Raw genomic sequence first — 18,819 nt, forward strand, 5'->3', positions numbered from 1 at the left:
GACCCTGACCCTGACCCTGACCCTGACCCTGACCCTGACCCATCACCTCATTTAGAACAGTTAATGCTCCACAGCGCTGGCTCTGCTGTCACTGCCTGATGTGATGAAGGGGAGGCTGACCTCGCCGCCGATGGCAGCGTTCTGACAGGAAGAGGATTGTTGGTGGAAAATCACCAGAAATGACAAAAAGCTGAATGGAGTCTGTTGGAGAGACTGACAACATTCAGAATAAGGAATAAAACTATGAGCTGTTGACTCAGCTGTGACCGATTCAGCTAAAGCGCCGTAACTCTGAGCATCAAGTTGTCTGAACTTCACACCTTTACACCCTGCAGTACCTTCTGGATCTTGTCCAGCCACTCCTTGTTGGACTGCAGCTCGGCCATGAAGGCCTGGTGCTTCAGCCACTTGCTGTGCAGGTTCCTGGCCTCGTCGTACGTCATGTCCTGAGCCGTCAGCATCTTCTCACTGATCCATAAAGACAGCTGCAAAGAGACCCAACAGAACCTCATCCTCTGAGCCCTTTCGCTCCGTCTCAGACTTTCTGAGCCGGTTCTCTGGAAATGTTGGGCTAACGTGCTTCTGAAGGGCTGACCTCCTGGCAGTCCTGCAGGAACTTCTGCAGATCGCGGTTGTCCTTCAGTCTCATCAGCAGCTCCACTGCTGCCTCTCGGTTCTTCTTGTGCCTGGAACAAGAAGAAAACAGCAGGTGTCTCTACAATCAGGCTGCAGGTGAAGCAAACAGGTAAACGCCTTCAGAAAAAGCCACAACTCCACAGTCCGGCTGCTGAACACAGAGTCTTCATGCTGCCGACGGCGGCTCCGTTCAAACGGACGCAGCTCTCAAGCTACCTGTCGTCGATGGAGGCCGCTCTCTCGAGGATGCGCTCGGCGTTGACGTTCCCGTCACCGGCCAGCCTCCTGCCCGCCTCCACCACACCGTTGATCTTTTCCTCGTTGGCGTCCATGGTGGTCATGAAGTCCTCCTGCTTCTTGATGGCGGCCTCGGCGCCCTCCAGGGTGGTCGGCATCTCGGTGTGGGCCAGGACGTATTCCTGGAGAGAGGACAAGCTGGACGTCTGGAGGCGGTTCTGTTTCAGAACAGCCGAGACATTGGGCGCTCACAGGTCCCGGTTCTGGACTTACCTGGTTGTTGAGGAAGGCCTCGGCCTGCTTGGTGTCCCTCAGGAACAGCTGGTAGGCGTGGGACTGGGACAGCAGGCTCTGCCGGTTCTCCCACATCTTGTGCAGCTCGTTCCAGCCGGTGTCGAGCGCCTGCAGCCGCTGCCGCAGGAACATGTACTGGGCGTCCGCCTGGCCCTGCGTCACCATGTCCCCCATGTCCCTCATCTTCTGGTAGTCCTCCTCGTAGTTGCGGATCTCGTTCTTGATGTTCTCGTGTTGGGCCATCAGCTTCTCGGCCTCGGCCAGCGCGTTGGGCATGTCCTCCGAGGCGATGGCCGTCTGCGTGCGGGACAGCCAGGACTGGAAGTCGTCCAGCTCCCGCAGGAACTGCTGCAGCTTCCTGGCTTCGCCCAGAGACTCCTCGCGTGTTTTCAGAGTATTCTTCATCTCGTCCCAGACGGCGGTGATCTCAGCCAGCCGGTCTGTGATGGCGCTGGCCTGGTCAGGATGCTCCTCAGCCAGCCTCTGGGCTTCGCCCCGCAGGTCACGCAGCTTGTCTTCGATGGCCGCCAAGTCTCGCTCCATGCCGGTCAGCTTCCTCTGCAGAGCCATGACCCCGGTGAGGTCGTTGCCCAGCTCCTGGGTGGACTCGATTAGTTTGGTCTTTTCTTTGATCCAGGATTTGGTCTCGTTGCAGTCGAGATGATAGTTCTGTACACCCAGAGCAGAGTTCAGGGACTCCTTCTTCTGGTCCACCAGGTCTCGGAACTGGCTCCACCTGCAGACAGGAGGTCAGACAGTCTAAAGGTGTGTCCAGTTTCAGGTCTGCATTGTAGCTTTAAGGTTCTTTCTTTCCTTTATGTACCTGTTGTTCAGTTTGTCCTGCTGAGTCTTGATGTTGGTCTCGCTCGGATGGCCGTTGTTGATCAGCTGTCGGGCGATCTGGTTCACCACAGCAACGCGAGACGCTTGGTTGTTCATCTCTGGCTCCAGATTCTCAAACCTGCAGAGTCACATCAGATCTGTGCAGCCTGACAGAGATCCGGGACGCATGCAGTCAGTCCTCAGCTTACCTGTGCTGTATCACCTCCAGGTCCTCCAGTTTCTCAGGAATCTCCATGCTGTTCAACCACTGCTCCTTCTCGTCGATCCAAACCTGGCAGGCGTCAGCCTCGCTCATCATCTTGTAGAGAGCCAGTGCATCCTGCAGCGCCTGCTTCCTCAGCTTCGTGAGCTCGGACACTTCCTTGTAGCGCTCCTCGATGCCAGCGAGGCGGCCCTGCACGTCCTCTGACTCCGCCTCCTCTACGGGCAGCAGAGCGACTTGCTCATGCAGAGAGTCGATGACGGAGCGGTAGCTGGCCACCTCTGCCGCAGCGTCCTTGTGCTTCCTGACCAGAGCCTGGGTGGAGAACTCATCGTGGCCCGTCTCTCCACTGGAGACGATGCGCAGAGCGTCCAGCGTCCAGGCGTCCGCGTCGTCTGCGTCGGCCTGAAACTGGTGCGTGGCCAGAGCTTCCTCCAGTCTCTTCTTTCTCCCTGCTGCAAGCTGCTCCAGCGCCGCCCACTGAGCCTGCAGGTATGAGATTCGCTCCTGGATCTTGGCAGAACCAAAGTGACCCGCGTCCACCATGGCCTGGCCCTCGGCGACGGTGTGCTGCAGGTGTCCGGCCCGGCCGCTCATCTCGTCCTCCAGGGCCCGCTGCTGACTCAGCAGGCGCAGCGCCCCGGTCAGGTCCTTGCCGTGCTCCGTGGAGGACAGGATCTGCTCCTTCTCCCGGATCCAGCCCTCTTCCTCCGCCATTTCCCAGAAGAACTTCCAGAGTCGGCGGGATTCCTCGAGACGTGCACGGCGCTCGGCGGCCAGCTGGGTCAGCTCCTGGTAGCAGAACTCCAGGTGGGCCACCCGGTCCTGGATGACCTGAGGGTCACAGGGCTTGTAGCCTGGAGAACAAAGTGTTTTCATCAGGAATCTGTTTCAGCTTGTGTGACGACTTCTGCAGACTTCAGCTGATTTCAACTAGTCATAAATCAATGCATTTATGAATAGTTCATAAGCTTCTTCAGGACAGGTCTGCTGTGGTCATTTCAGGTCAGATTCAAAAGCATTAAAAGGCATTGAATTCATCAATCTAAGGCCTTAATTAGCCTTAAAAGTCTTAATTTGATTTTTAAGCTTGTTTCTGTACTAATCAAAATAATTTACCAGAGAACAAAAAATCATTGTGAATAGAAATGATTTCTACAGGCGTCTAAAGAAAATGCAATGAATGAACATCCAGCAGCCAATCAGAGGAAACGATGTTCTTAATCTTAATGTTGAACAAAATGACCTGATAAAAGATGTTCAACACATTTAAACTGATCTATTTGCAAACAGACTGAAATTAAACTTCAGCAGCGCCGCCGCCGCCGCGGTGCCGCCACCGCCGCGGTGCCGCCGCCGCGCGCAGCGCCGCCGCCGCGCGCAGCGCCTTCAGGAGAACGGGACATCAGAGTTTCATCCAGAAGTGGAAAAAATGAAGTTCCAGATCATTTTAATGCCACACAAATATGGGGCAGAAACATGGATTATATCTTTAAATAGACCTGAGTATTGATTTATTGATTAACAGAAATGACAAAAATAAAATCCAAACGAGTCAGACTGAAAAGTATTGTTGATTGGATTGAACAGCCTCATGACATCAACACTGACATGAATATATGGAATAAATATATTCCATATTATATCAGGTAAAATCTAATCAAAAACATAAGTAAATAATAAGTTCCTTCCTGCTATTGTCCGTAAAATATATTTATTCTTAGTGTTAGTTGGTCTGAAACTTTAACAATATTATTTGACCTTTTATCTGAAAACAATGACTGTTTATTCTTGCCATACAGTCCTGTGTTATTATTGCTCAACAGGTCTTGCCATACAAGTTTATTCCTTTGTATTTCATTTAGTTTTTTAGTTTATTCTTATTATTTTGTTCTTCATTTGTCTCCATTTAGTTTTCTTGGATAGTTTTCTGCTCTCTTGGTTTATTGCTGTCTTCTTCAGTTTCGTTGCTGGTTTGATTTTATCCTTAGTATTGATCACCAGTCATCAATACTCATCATCACTGATTGTGATGATGAGTATTGATTTTGCCCTGGATTCTCTGATCCTGATCGTTGCTCCGTTCTGCATCCTGGTTCTCGTGTTTCTGAGTTACTGGGATAAAATCCAAACTATTTGGATTATTTCTGAGTTATTATCCTGGTGATGTTCTGATTGTGTCTCTGTTTAAAGGGCCGTTCTGCGCAGTTTGATCCCAGCCTCTACACGCAGGGCGAATCCTCTGAGCCGAGGAGTCGAAATGACTCCGATTGTTAAAATCCACGGAAGCTGAACCGTCAGAACCGGAGCGGGAAAAAGGAACCTGCAAAGTGTGTGTGAGACAGGAAATACAAGCAGGAGTGAAAGCAGCAACTTGCAGTCACAACACTGGGAAGAAAGGTCAGGATTGGACGCAGAAACGTTTCTGCAGAGATATTCCACACTGAAGCCGGAGGTCATGATGGGATGCTGCCTGGTCCAAAATGAGATTCTTACGTTGAGGCTGGGCTTCATCAGAACGCAGAAGAGTCGTTTCAAATGAATTTCGTTTGTTTTTCAACTTTGGAAAGTGGTTGAAAAATGTTAACTTTTACATCGGACCAAAACCTTTGACATTTTTTTAACTTCTTTCTAGTTGTATTTCTGTTTGTGTGTATTGTGAAGTTGGTCCTAAATTTAATTTCAGGCAGTACTAAAAAAGTATTGAAAAGCCTTAAATTGAATTTGCCGTAAGCTGCAGAAGGCCTGCTACTGCAAGTTTGGAAATATTTCAACTTGTGTGCAAATTTCATCCCCACTGAAATGGACTGAAATCTTCAGCATTCAGCAAAAGCTTTATGGACTTTGGCAGCTTCTGACTTCAACCTGGAAACCTGGAAACGTCTTTCAACTCTTTAGCGAGTCGCAAGCCGTCCATTACCTTCAGATGACTCAACTCTCTGATATCCTTCATAGTTTTTCTAAAATCACAATTTACATTTGATGCTATTTTTGGTCATTTTCAGTTTTACAGAGTGCAATCTGGTAACTGATGCTTCTCAAACTTCAACAGTTTTTCTCCAGCAGATTTTCTAATTTCACTAAAAATGAAAGTTACAGCTGTTAGCATCGCATTATGGTTTTAGCGTGTCAGCCTTCCTCTAGGGAAACGTTTTCAGTGGCTCATATGGGGGATTTTCCTGCCATAATTCCAGCGCACACATTTTCATTTTGAAAGCAGGATTTGATGTTTTGCTTCTCAAAACTTCTGATGCTTGAACTCCAAACTTTTTCTCCACGCGTCCAAAACCCGTCTCTCTGCTCGGATCAGATCTGGTCTTGCTAACCTCTCTGCTGGCTGGCCAATCATTTTCTGCTTGGAACAGAAAAGTACTGTTGCCTGGCAACCTCTCAGCCAATAGAATGCAAGCTGGGTGCGTTTGTTTCCTTTGAGTGGGTGAGCCGTGGTGACTGGCAAGCATCGATCAATAGCTACTCGGCTTCATGCGATTCATTTGCAATGTGGAGACAGAGTGAAACATGGTGTTGAACGAATGACTGTCATTGTGGCTGCAGTGCTGAGGAAGAAGCAGCACAGCTATTAGCCGCTATTAGCAGCTAATAACGGCTAATGGCGGCTAATGGCGGCTAATTGCCTCTCACTCGGGACAGACAGGCTGCGGTCCGGCTGCAGAACGCTGTCGCCATAAAAGTCTCCACCAACATGAAATATGTTGCTGAACATATTAGTGCTGCAAGTTCTGCATGTACCAGCTGTCATGACAGTTGCTGTTAGTTGCTGTTAGTTGCTGTTAGTTCCTGTGTTAGTTGCTGTGTTAGTTGCTGTTGGTTGCTGTTAGTTCCTGTGTTAGTTGCTGTGTTAGTTGCTGTTAGTTGCTGTTAGTTGCTGTTAGTTGCTGTGTTAGTTGCTGTGTTAGTTGCTGTTAGTTGCTGTGTTAGTTGCTGTTAGTTGCTGTGTTAGTTGCTGTGTTAGTTGCTGTGTTAGTTCCTGTGTTAGTTGCTGTGTTAGTTGCTGTGTTAGTTGCTGTTAGTTCCTGTGTTAGTTGCTGTGTTAGTTGCTGTGTTAGTTGCTGTGTTAGTTGCTGTTAGTTGCTGTGTTAGTTGCTGTGTTAGTTGCTGTGTTAGTTGCTGTGTTAGTTGCTGTTAGTTGCTGTGTTAGTTGCTGTGTTAGTTGCTGTGTTAGTTGCTGTGTTAGTTGCTGTTAGTTGCTGTTAGTTGCTGTTAGTTGCTGTGTTAGTTGCTGTGTTAGTTGCTGTGTTAGTTGCTGTTAGTTGCTGTGTTAGTTGCTGTGTTAGTTGCTGTTAGTTCCTGTGTTAGTTGCTGTGTTAGTTGCTGTGTTAGTTGCTGTGTTAGTTGCTGTTAGTTCCTGTGTTAGTTGCTGTGTTAGTTGCTGTGTTAGTTGCTGTGTTAGTTGCTGTTAGTTCCTGTGTTAGTTGCTGTGTTAGTTGCTGTGTTAGTTGCTGTTAGTTGCTGTGTTAGTTGCTGTGTTAGTTGCTGTGTTAGTTGCTGTGTTAGTTGCTGTTAGTTGCTGTTAGTTGCTGTTAGTTGCTGTTAGTTGCTGTGTTAGTTGCTGTGTTAGTTGCTGTTAGTTGCTGTGTTAGTTGCTGTTAGTTGCTGTTAGTTGCTGTTAGTTGCTGTGTTAGTTGCTGTGTTAGTTGCTGTTAGTTGCTGTTAGTTGCTGTGTTAGTTGCTGTTAGTTGCTGTTAGTTGCTGTTAGTTGCTGTGTTAGTTGCTGTGTTAGTTGCTGTTAGTTGCTGTTAGTTCCTGTGTTAGTTCCTGTGTTAGTTGCTGTGTTAGTTGCTGTGTTAGTTGCTGTTAGTTGCTGTTAGTTCCTGTGTTAGTTGCTGTGTTAGTTGCTGTGTTAGTTGCTGTGTTAGTTGCTGTTGGTTGCTGTTAGTTGCTGTTAGTTGCTGTGTTAGTTGCTGTGTTGGTTGCTGTTAGTTGCTGTTAGTTGCTGTGTTAGTTGCTGTGTTAGTTGCTGTTAGTTGCTGTGTTAGTTGCTGTGTTAGTTGCTGTTAGTTGCTGTTAGTTCCTGTGTTAGTTGCTGTGTTAGTTGCTGTGTTAGTTGCTGTTAGTTGCTGTGTTAGTTGCTGTTAGTTGCTGTTAGTTGCTGTTAGTTCCTGTGTTAGTTGCTGTGTTAGTTGCTGTGTTAGTTGCTGTTAGTTGCTGTGTTAGTTGCTGTTAGTTGCTGTGTTAGTTGCTGTGTTAGTTGCTGTGTTAGTTGCTGTGTTAGTTGCTGTTAGTTGCTGTGTTAGTTGCTGTTAGTTGCTGTGTTAGTTCCTGTGTTAGTTGCTGTGTTAGTTGCTGTTAGTTCCTGTGTTAGTTGCTGTTAGTTCCTGTGTTAGTTGCTGTGTTAGTTGCTGTTAGTTCCTGTGTTAGTTGCTGTTAGTTCCTGTGTTAGTTGCTGTTAGTTCCTGTGTTAGTTGCTGTGTTAGTTGCTGTTAGTTGCTGTGTTAGTTCCTGTGTTAGTTGCTGTGTTAGTTGCTGTGTTAGTTCCTGTGTTAGTTGCTGTGTTAGTTGCTGTGTTAGTTGCTGTTAGTTGCTGTTAGTTCCTGTGTTAGTTCCTGTGTTAGTTGCTGTGTTAGTTCTGTGTTAGTTCCTGTGTTAGTTGCTGTGTTAGTTGCTGTGTTAGTTGCTGTTAGTTCCTGTGTTAGTTGCTGTGTTAGTTGCTGTGTTAGTTCCTGTGTTAGTTGCTGTTAGTTGCTGTTAGTTCCTGTGTTAGTTGCTGTGTTAGTTGCTGTTAGTTGCTGTGTTAGTTCCTGTGTTAGTTGCTGTGTTAGTTGCTGTTAGTTCCTGTGTTAGTTGCTGTGTTAGTTGCTGTTAGTTGCTGTGTTAGTTCCTGTGTTAGTTGCTGTGTTAGTTGCTGTTGGTTCCTGTGTTAGTTGCTGTGTTAGTTGCTGTTAGTTGCTGTGTTAGTTGCTGTTAGTTGCTGTGTTAGTTCCTGTGTTAGTTCCTGTGTTAGTTGCTGTTAGTTCCTGTGTTAGTTGCTGTGTTAGTTGCTGTTAGTTGCTGTGTTAGTTCCTGTGTTAGTTGCTGTGTTAGTTGCTGTGTTAGTTGCTGTGTTAGTTGCTGTTAGTTGCTGTGTTAGTTGCTGTTAGTTGCTGTGTTAGTTGCTGTGTTAGTTGCTGTTAGTTGCTGTTAGTTCCTGTGTTAGTTGCTGTGTTAGTTGCTGTTAGTTGCTGTGTTAGTTCCTGTGTTAGTTGCTGTGTTAGTTGCTGTGTTAGTTGCTGTGTTAGTTGCTGTTAGTTGCTGTGTTAGTTGCTGTTAGTTGCTGTGTTAGTTCCTGTGTTAGTTGCTGTGTTAGTTGCTGTGTTAGTTCCTGTGTTAGTTGCTGTGTTAGTTGCTGTGTTAGTTGCTGTGTTAGTTCCTGTGTTAGTTGCTGTGTTAGTTGCTGTTAGTTGCTGTGTTAGTTCCTGTGTTAGTTGCTGTGTTAGTTGCTGTGTTAGTTCCTGTGTTAGTTGCTGTGTTAGTTGCTGTGTTAGTTGCTGTTAGTTGCTGTGTTAGTTGCTGTTAGTTGCTGTGTTAGTTCCTGTGTTAGTTGCTGTGTTAGTTGCTGTGTTAGTTCCTGTGTTAGTTGCTGTGTTAGTTGCTGTGTTAGTTGCTGTGTTAGTTCCTGTGTTAGTTGCTGTGTTAGTTGCTGTGTTAGTTGCTGTTAGTTCCTGTGTTAGTTGCTGTGTTAGTTCCTGTGTTAGTTGCTGTTAGTTGCTGTTAGTTCCTGTGTTAGTTGCTGTGTTAGTTGCTGTTAGTTGCTGTGTTAGTTCCTGTGTTAGTTGCTGTGTTAGTTGCTGTGTTAGTTGCTGTGTTAGTTGCTGTTAGTTGCTGTGTTAGTTGCTGTTAGTTGCTGTGTTAGTTCCTGTGTTAGTTGCTGTGTTAGTTGCTGTTAGTTCCTGTGTTAGTTGCTGTGTTAGTTGCTGTGTTAGTTGCTGTGTTAGTTGCTGTGTTAGTTGCTGTGTTAGTTCCTGTGTTAGTTGCTGTGTTAGTTGCTGTTAGTTGCTGTGTTAGTTCCTGTGTTAGTTGCTGTGTTAGTTGCTGTGTTAGTTGCTGTTAGTTGCTGTTAGTTGCTGTTAGTTGCTGTGTTAGTTGCTGTGTTAGTTCCTGTGTTAGTTGCTGTGTTAGTTGCTGTTAGTTGCTGTGTTAGTTCCTGTGTTAGTTGCTGTGTTAGTTGCTGTGTTAGTTGCTGTTAGTTGCTGTTAGTTGCTGTGTTAGTTGCTGTGTTAGTTGCTGTTAGTTGCTGTGTTAGTTGCTGTGTTAGTTGCTGTTAGTTCCTGTGTTAGTTGCTGTTAGTTGCTGTTAGTTGCTGTTAGTTGCTGTGTTAGTTGCTGTGTTAGTTGCTGTTAGTTGCTGTGTTAGTTGCTGTGTTAGTTGCTGTGTTAGTTGCTGTTAGTTGCTGTGTTAGTTGCTGTTAGTTGCTGTGTTAGTTGCTGTTAGTTGCTGTTGGTTGCTGTGTTAAACCGTTTCCTCGCTCTGCATCACAAAACACAGAATCGGAGCTAAAAAAAATCAATAAAGCAGCGACAAAGTGGAAACGTTGATGTCCTGATGACACCAGCCATCCCTCAGCGCAGGGGCAGAGGTCAGTAACTACTGATTCTTATCCGATTGATGGGTTTCCTATAATGTTGCTATGCTGATGTAGGACAGACAGACAGACAGATGGGTTACAAACGCAGCCAGCAGAGATTTCTGTCGGCTGAGATTTGATCTGAGCAGAGAGACGAGTTTTAAGCGCGAGGAGAAAGCTTTGAGGAAGCAGAGTGAATGTTTGAGACATGATGTCTCTGGAACGACGGCAGAGATTTAAACCCCCCAGACTGTCGGAGCGAAGCTGACGGATCGTTTTCTGCTTTGGAAGGAACAGCAGTCGTTCTAGTTAAAGCAGCCGTTCTCCTCCAGGTGGCGCTCATGGTGAAGGCGTGGTGCCACATGTGGCCAGAGCTGCTCACCGCTGTCGGCCACTGAGTTCTTGTTGGCGTTGTTGATGACGGCCTTCACCCTGTCGGCCTGGATGGCGATGTCGGCCTCCACCAGAGCGTGTTTCTGCAGCAGGTCCTCCACGCCCAGCAGGTGCTTCCCGTAGTCCTGGGACAGCAGCAGCATCTGGAAGACAGACGGGGTTAGAGCTGGGATCCCGGTCTGGGATCCCGGTCTGGGATCCCGGTCTGGGATCCCGGTCTGGGATCCCGGTCTGGGATCCCGGTCTGGGATCCCGGTCTGGGATCCCGGTCTGGGATCCCGGTCTGGGATCCCGGTCTGGGATCCCGGGCCTGAAGGCGCGTTCCTCTGCCTGCCTTCATCTCGTCCATCCAGTCCATGATGTGGAGCATCTCCTGGAAAACCCTCTGCAGCCCAGGTTCATCTCCAGCCGCTGGCGCCGGGCCTTCAGCAGCTCCAGCAGGTATTCCCACAGCCGGATCACGTTGTCCTTCCTGGCCGCGACGCGCTTGATGTCATGGTAACGCTCCGCCTCCAGCTCCTTGGCCACGCGACCACCGCCTGAACGCGCTCCTCGTACGCCGCGATGTCCGTCTCGATGGCCTCGTGCTTCTTGGTGGCCGCCTCCACGGCCTGCAGGTCGAAGCCAAAGTTGTCCTGCAGCCAGAGGGGAGGGCAGGTGAGGAGGGCAGGTGAGCTAAAGGTGAACTGCAGCAGAGCTCTGCTTACCTGAGACACCAGCCTCTGGTTCTCGCTCAGCCACGTCTCCCTCATGGCTGCCTTGCGGTCAAAGCGTCTGGCCAGCTGCTCCAGCTTCTCCTGTCTGATCAGCTCCGTCCGAGAGCCAGCTCCCTCTCGTGCTCCGCCTTCTCCAGGCGTTCCCAGGCCTGATGGAGGAGCAGACGAAGACTCTAAATCCGGACGGCTTTCGGAGAACGGGCGGGCGGTGGGCGGCGCTCACCTTGTTGATGTCTGAGATGAGCTTCCCTTCGCGGGCATGTAGACCTTCTGGTTGTTGGCCCTCATCTTGCTCTGGATGGTGAAGAGCAGAACCTCCAGGTTCCCTTTCTCTGTGAACCTGAGAGGACAACAGACTCAGTGTCTGACCGGCTGCAGTTACCCGGAGCGGCGGCTCCACTCACTTGGGCGGTTTCTCCACGGTGCGGTACGTGTTGAAGGCCTGCAGCTGCTGCTGGACGCCCAGCAGCGAGTTGGCGAACTTCCTGTTGTTGAGGATGATGATGGTCTGTTCGATCCACTCCAGCAGGTCCGACGCCAGAGACTCGTACTTCTCGATCATCTTCTCCGTCTCGATGGCGTTGTCCAGAACCTGGACAACAGAACCTGGATGACTCAGGTGAACCGACAGCAGAGCGGAACCGGATTCACCGGAAATCTGACCCAAAGGGTGAAGAAGGAACCAGGGCCTTGGTACCGGTCTCTTGGTACCGGACCCTTGGTACCGGACCCTTGGTACCGGGCCCTTGGTACCGGACCCTTGGTACCGGTCTCTTGTTACCGGACCCTTGGTACCGGACCCTTGCTGAGGGAGCTGGTGACTACCTGCCCTCTCTGATTGGTCCAGTTCTGTTCTGTACCTCACCTGGTTGAAGAATCTCAGCTTTCTGAAAGTGAAGGTCCGTTTGGGTCAATATTCTGACCAGATTCCTCTAAAGCAGCAGGAAACAGGAGAGTGGACCGGATCCGGCGCTTCATTCAGACCCGTCTGGACCAGAACCTAGTCCCCTACAGAACACGACTGGACCTTAAATCCTGGATTACTTTCTGTTTTCAGTCCTGTTCTTTATCAGTGTTCATGTCCAACCGTCTTTGTGTCCAAAAGATTCTCTGAGGAAAAGAGTTCAGGTTCTTGTAGCAGTTAAAACTCTGAGCCCATTGGTCTGGGAAAGTAATATAGTTCTGGCTGGCCGTGTTAGACCCAGGACCGGTTCCTTTAGTTAATTCAGTGACTGCTGAGAACCAGTCTGCTGTGGTTTGGGTGAAGCGCAGCGCTGCAGGCTCCTACCTTCCCGATGCGTTTGCCCTCCACCTTCAGCGCCTTCATCTTGGAGAAGTAGTGGTAGTAGGTGACCACGTAGGTGATGACAGACTTCTCATCAGGATGGTCCACGCTGATATCTGCAGACAGACACAGCAGCCCGGTGAGCGAGGTTCAGCCAGGGAACTGCTTGTTGCCTGGCGGTCAGACGGGTCAGAACCTTCTGGGTCCAGCAGCTTGGTGAGGCCCAGGTGCTGCTCCGCCAGGTTGAACGCATTCTGCAGGTTGTAGTGAGCGTTGGACTTCTTCAGCTTGTCGAAGTCGATCAGTCAGGTCTAAAACACCAGACAGGTTTTTCACAACACACCTGTACCACACCTGTCCAGGTGTCCAGGAGGAGGAGGGTACCTGTGTTTGTGGATGAGGGCGTTGAAGGCCATGCCGTCTCTCCAGCTGGTGCTGAAGTTGTGAATGTTGACGTTGGAATAACTGCAGAGGAACAGCTGAGGTCAGAGACGGCCCGATCCAGCAGCGTCACCTGGTTACCTGCGCAGGTGAAGACTCACCCGGCCGTCTTCATCTGGCACCACAGGAGCAGGGCGTCCTTGGCCGATCGCTTCTCCTTGTTGTCTTCGGTCTCGACACTGATGTCCTGGATCTGAGGGCGGGACAGCAGACGCGTCAGGGCCGCCCGTCTCACCTCCACCTGTCTGCAGCCCGATGGGGCGTGGCTCTGTTACCTGGAAGCGCAGGATGATGTCCAGATGAGGCCCAGAGTGAGTCGGTGGTTGCCGTCGACAATGTCGTGGGATCCCATGTTCTCCAGGTGAACCCGCTGCTCCTTCAGGAACTGCAGCGCTTTGTCCACGTTCTCCAGGCAGTGGATGCGCATCCGGCCTTTGGTGGGCTTCGGCTGCAGAGAAACAAGGGAATGTAGTCCCTCTGCTGACCACTAGGGCCGCTGGTTATTGTAAACCCTGCAGTCCCTCTGCTGACCACTAGGGGCCGCTGGTTATTGTAAACCCTGCAGTCCCTCTGCTAACCACTAGGGGCCGCTGGTTATTGTAAAGATGTGTCAAGATGGCTGCTTGGTAACTATGGCATGCCAGCCCTGCCTTATCAGAGGGGCAGTAAAGCGTTTAGCAGACCCTAAACACAGTACAGGAAGTGAGTGTAACAGAACCTCAGGACAGGGTTGAGGGAACTGGATGGGAGCCCCCTTATCTGGATCCAGAACCCGCCGCTCTGACTGCTAACAGCAGCAAAACAGGAAGTGGACGCGCCTGGAAGAACTGAAGCGAAGCGGCGTCTAACCCAGGGAGGGATTTTAGGCTCCACCCACTTCTTGGGTTCCAGATCAAGTGGAACCAGAGAAGAACCAGAACCAGCTGGTCGAGGTTGTAGTGCATGCAGACTAAATTACCCAGCATCCCCAGGGGCTGCAGGTTCTGGAGGGGCCCGAAAGCAATGGATTCATGGCTCAGTGCCCAGTTTCAGTGTCAGACGACTGGAGTTCAGCAAAACGCCTGAAATCAGCCAGGCCCCCACTGACCCCTAGGAACCAGCGTCCCCTACTGACCCCTAGGAACCAGCGGCCCTCACCGACCCCTAGAACCAGCGACCCTCACCGACCCTAGGAACCAGCGGCCCTCACCGACCCTAGGAACCAGCAGCCCCCACCGACCCCTGGGAACCAGCGGCCCTCACCAGCCCTAGGAACCAGCGGCCCTCACCGACCCCTAGGAACCAGCGACCCCCAGCGGCCCCCACGACCCCTAGGAACCAGCGGCCCCCACTGACCCCTAGGAACCAGCGGCCCTCACCGACCCTAGGAACCAGCGTCCCCTACTGACCCTAGGAACCAGCGGCCCTCACCGACCCCTAGGAACCAGCGACCCTCACCGACCCTAGAACCAGCGGCCCTCACCGACCCTAGGAACCAGCGGCCCCACCGACCCCTGGGAACCAGCGGCCCTCACCAGCCCCTAGGAACCAGCGGCCCTCACCGACCCTAGGAACCAGCGACCCCCAGCGGCCCCCACCGACCCCTAGGAACCAGCGGCCCCCACCGACCCTTAGGAACCAGCGGCCCTCACCGACCCTAGGAACCAGCGGCCCCCACCGACCCCTGGGAACCAGCGGCCCTCACCAGCCCCTAGGAACCAGCGGCCCTCACCGACCCCTGGGAACCAGCGGCCCTCACCAGCCCCTAGGAACCAGCGTCCCCTACTGACCCCTAGGAACCAGCGGCCCTCACCAGCCCCTAGGAACCAGCGGCCCTCACCGACCCCTAGGAACCAGCGGCCCTCACCAGCCCTAGGAACCAGCGGCCCTCACCGACCCTAGGAACCAGCGGCCCTCACCGACCCCTGGGAACCAGCGGCCCTCACCGACCCTAGGAACCAGCGCCCCTACTGACCCCTAGGAACCAGCGGCCCTCACCACCCCTAGGAACCAGCGGCCCTCACCGACCCTAGGAACCAGCGGCCCCCACCGACCCTTAGGAACCAGCGGCCCTCACTGACCCTAGGAACCAGCGGCCCCACCGACCCCTGGGAACCAGCGGCCCTCACCGACCCCTAGGAACCAGCGGCCCTCACCGACCCCTGGGAACCAGCGGCCCTCACCAGCCCCTAGGAACCAGCGTCCCCTACTGACCCCTAGGAACCAGCGGCCCTCACCGACCCCTAGGAACCAGCGACCCCCAGCGGCCCCCACCGACCCCTAGGAACCAGCGGCCCCACCGACCCTTAGGAACCAGCGACCCCCACCGACCCCTAGGAACCAGCGGCCCTCACCAGCCCCTAGGAACCAGCGTCCCCTACTGACCCCTAGGAACCAGCGGCCCTCACCAGCCCCTAGGAACCAGCGGCCCTCACCGACCCTAGGAACCAGCGGCCCTCACCGACCCCTGGGAACCAGCGGCCCTCACCGACCCCTAGGAACCAGCGACCCCCAGCGGCCCCCACCGACCCCTAGGAACCAGCGGCCCCCACCGACCCTTAGGAACCAGCGGCCCTCACCGACCCTAGGAACCAGCGGCCCCACCGACCCCTGGAACCAGCGGCCCTCACCGACCCCTAGGAACCAGCGGCCCTCACCGACCCCTGGGAACCAGCGGCCCCCAACGACCCCTAGGAACCAGCGGCCCCACCGACCCCTAGGAACCAGCGGCCCCCACCGACCCCTAGGAACCAGCGGCCCTCACCGACCCCTGGGAACCAGCGGCCCCCACCGACCCTTAGGAACCAGCGCTCCCACCGACCCTAGGAACCAGCGGCTCCCACCGACCCTGGAACCAGCGGCCCTCACCGACCCTGGGAACCAGCGGCCCTCACCGACCCTGGGAACCAGCGGCCCCCACCGACCCCTGGGAACCAGCGGCCCTCACCGACCCTAGGAACCAGCGGCCCTCACCGACCCTAGGAACCAGCGACCCTCACCACCCCTAGGAACCAGCGTCCCTCACCGACCCCTAGGAACCAGCGACCCTCACCAGCCCCTAGGAACCAGCGTCCCTCACCGACCCCTGGGAACCAGCGGCCCTCACCGACCCCTGGGAACCAGCGTCCCTCACCGACCCCTGGGAACCAGCGGCCCTCACCGACCCTGGGAACCAGCGGCCCTCACCGCCTGGGAACCAGCGTCCCCTACTGACCCCTAGGAACCAGCGACCCTCACCAGCCCTAGGAACCACGTCTCACTGACCCCTGGGAACCAGCGTCCCTCACCGACCCTAGGAACCAGCGGCCCCCACCGACCCCTGGGAACCAGCGGCCCTCACCGACCCCTAGGAACCAGCGGCCCCTACTGACCCCTGGGAACCAGCGGCCCTCACCGACCCTAGGAACCAGCGGCCCCTACTGACCCCTGGGAACCAGCGACCCCCACCGACCCTAGGAACCAGCGTCCCCTACTGACCCCTGGGAACCAGCGACCCCCACCGACCCCTAGGAACCAGCGGCCCTCACCGACCCCTAGGAACCAGCGACCCCCACCGACCCCTAGGAACCAGCGACCCCCCGACCCCTAGGAACCAGCGGCCCTCACCGACCCCTAGGAACCAGCGACCCCCACCGACCCCTAGGAACCAGCGACCCCCACCGACCCCTAGGAACCAGCGTCCCCTACTGACCCCTGGGAACCAGCGGCCCTCACCGACCCCTAGGAACCAGCGGCCCTCACCGACCTCTGGGAACCAGCGTCCCCCACCGACCCTAACCAGCGGCCCTCACCGACCCCTGGGAACCAGCGGCTCTCACCGACCCCTAGGAACCAGCGACCCCACCGACCCCTAGGAACCAGCGACCCCCACCGACCCCTAGGAACCAGCGTCCCCTACTGACCCCTGGGAACCAGCGGCCCTCACCGACCCCTGGGAACCAGCGGCCCTCACCGACCCCTGGAACCAGCGGCCCTCACCGACCCCTAGGAACCAGCGTCCCCTACCGACCCCTAGGAACCAGCGACCCCACCGACCCCTAGGAAGCAGCGTCCCCTACCGACCCCTGGGAACCAGCGGCCCTCACCGACCCCTAGGAACCAGCGTCCCCCACCGACCCCTGGGAACCAGCGGCTCTCACCGACCCCTAGGAACCAGCGTCCCCTACTGACCCCTGGGAACCAGCGGCCCTCACCAGCCTCTCTCCAGACAGAACCTCCAGCAGCTTGATGAGCATGCGGCCGTCCCTCAGGTCCAGGTAAAGGTCGGTGATCCTGCAGGAGACTCTGGACAGGTGGGAGTTGACCCACTTGGTGAAGGTCTTCTTCTGGACCGCTTCACGTTCATCTGGGTGGACAGAGACACAAACTGGGTCAGAACCGTTCATTCAGTAGATGCTCCTGGCTCGGTCCTGGACTTCGGAGCTTTACACTGAATCCAGGAAGAGGAACCGGATCGGGTTGTTGGTTCTGATTTCGCAACAGGAAGTGTTCCTTCGTGGAATAGAACCATCAACTCTAGAACCATAGCGACAGACATAAAATATTTGATGAACAGAATCCTGATGTTTAACATTTTCCTAACGAAGCCGGTTCTGGAGAATCAGATGACACAATTTGAGTTTCATCCAACTTTAGCACAGATTAAATCGGATCAATTTAATTGAGATCTGATGACAGTCGATGATGTCATCGCCGCCGCAGACAGACGTCTACAAGGAAGACAACACCTGCAGGCCGAGCCGGGGGCGCTCCAGAGGAGTCGTCCCAGAACCGGGCCGACCCAAATATCAGTACAAACGGTTCCGCAGAGAAACCAGTTGATACTGAACCCAGTTAGAGGGAACCGACCCAAACCTGCAGAACCTGCAGTCAGGGTTCCCCCTCACCTTGCAGCTGCTTGAAGCGGCCGTCCAGCAGGCTGCTGCTGGCCTGCGGCTCCGCCTCCATCCCTGCTGCGGCTCCTTATGCGCGGCTCTTGGTGGATCAGATCCCGGACCGCTCCAGGCTCGGTTCTACTTCAGTCCAGCAACATTCCGGCCGACACGGTCCAGCCAGAAGAGTCCCAGCCGATCCGAGGATCCGGTCGGGATGAAATCCCGCGGTAGATTCCTTTGCAGCGACGGAGCTGAACTTTGGACTTCATGAACAAGAAGCTCAGATTAAAGTTTAACCCACAGTCACAGTCTGAAACTCTGGTTCTGGTTCTGGATGGGAGCCTGTGGAGCGGACCGGGAGTAGCGACCCGACGAGTCCAGAGGTCGCCTTGACACCCTGCCCCGCCCTCGCAGCAAGGCAGCAGCGAGGGCCTCCCCTGCCGGACGGACACGCTGCAAGAAGTGAAGGTGAATAAGATTCCTTCAGGAGGTCGCTTCCAGCAGAGATCCATGCAGAACCAGAACCGGGTCAGAACTCTGAGAATCCCAGCTCCTCAGCCGTTTCTTGTCTGGACAAGATCCGCCTCCAGACGGGCCGGGATCAGGGACCCGAGCACACGGCCTTGAGGAACTCCCGTTCTGAAACCCAGAGTGTTTCCTGGGAACAGAACCAGGACCGGTACCGCCCACGCCAGCCAGTCCAGACATGGAGGTTCAGGAAGCTGATCTCCTGTTTCTGACAGACAGCAGGAAGCGAGGGAACGCTGGTTCTGCTGCCGGACCAGATGCAGCCGAGGTCAGCGGGTCACCAGGAGGTTCTGGAGGATCATTTCAACATCATCTGCTGCTGGTTTGGATCCAGAACCAGAACCAGGTCAGATCTGTGGCTCTCTGGTGCGGGTCCAGCTGTGAGTGTGCAGAAGTTGCAGGTCGTTCCTGGTCCATTGATAATACAGTAACTGTTCCATAATGAGCCTGCAGGGGGCGCCGTCATCTTTTCCTTCATTCTTTCTATGAAGCTCAAACAAAAACCAGCCCCTAAAACAACAAACTGGTGCTGATTTCTGATGAGGTCAAAGGTCAATTTCTACCTTAGACTTCTCATGGGACTGAAACTACTTGTGTGTGGAATCAGAACCGGTCCAGAACTGGTCCGACCAGCATAATGCTGGTCCCAGTTTGTCTTCTGCAAACAGACTGGTATTTTCCCCAACAGCTTTTTACAGTGGAGAGCAAGAGCCAATGACGCGGCAGCGTCACGATGATGTCATCAGTTTCCCTTCATTGTTCCTCACATTCCAGAGTCAAAGACAGGAAGTGGGAAACAAACATCCTGCCGGGCCTGCTGGACCAGAACC

The 18,819-nt window shown here is 53.4% G+C and overlaps 1 pseudogene; it reads right to left on the reverse strand.

The window, feature by feature from the left end:
• LOC129356401 (spectrin beta chain, non-erythrocytic 1-like) overlaps nt 1-18,819 on the reverse strand; it is a 36,772-nt pseudogene that overhangs the window by 13,564 nt on the left and 4,389 nt on the right.

Source organism: Poeciliopsis prolifica, unplaced genomic scaffold (genome assembly GCF_027474105.1).
Source record: "Poeciliopsis prolifica strain line A6 unplaced genomic scaffold, Auburn_PproV2 SCAFFOLD170, whole genome shotgun sequence".
NCBI lineage: Eukaryota > Metazoa > Chordata > Actinopteri > Cyprinodontiformes > Poeciliidae > Poeciliopsis > Poeciliopsis prolifica.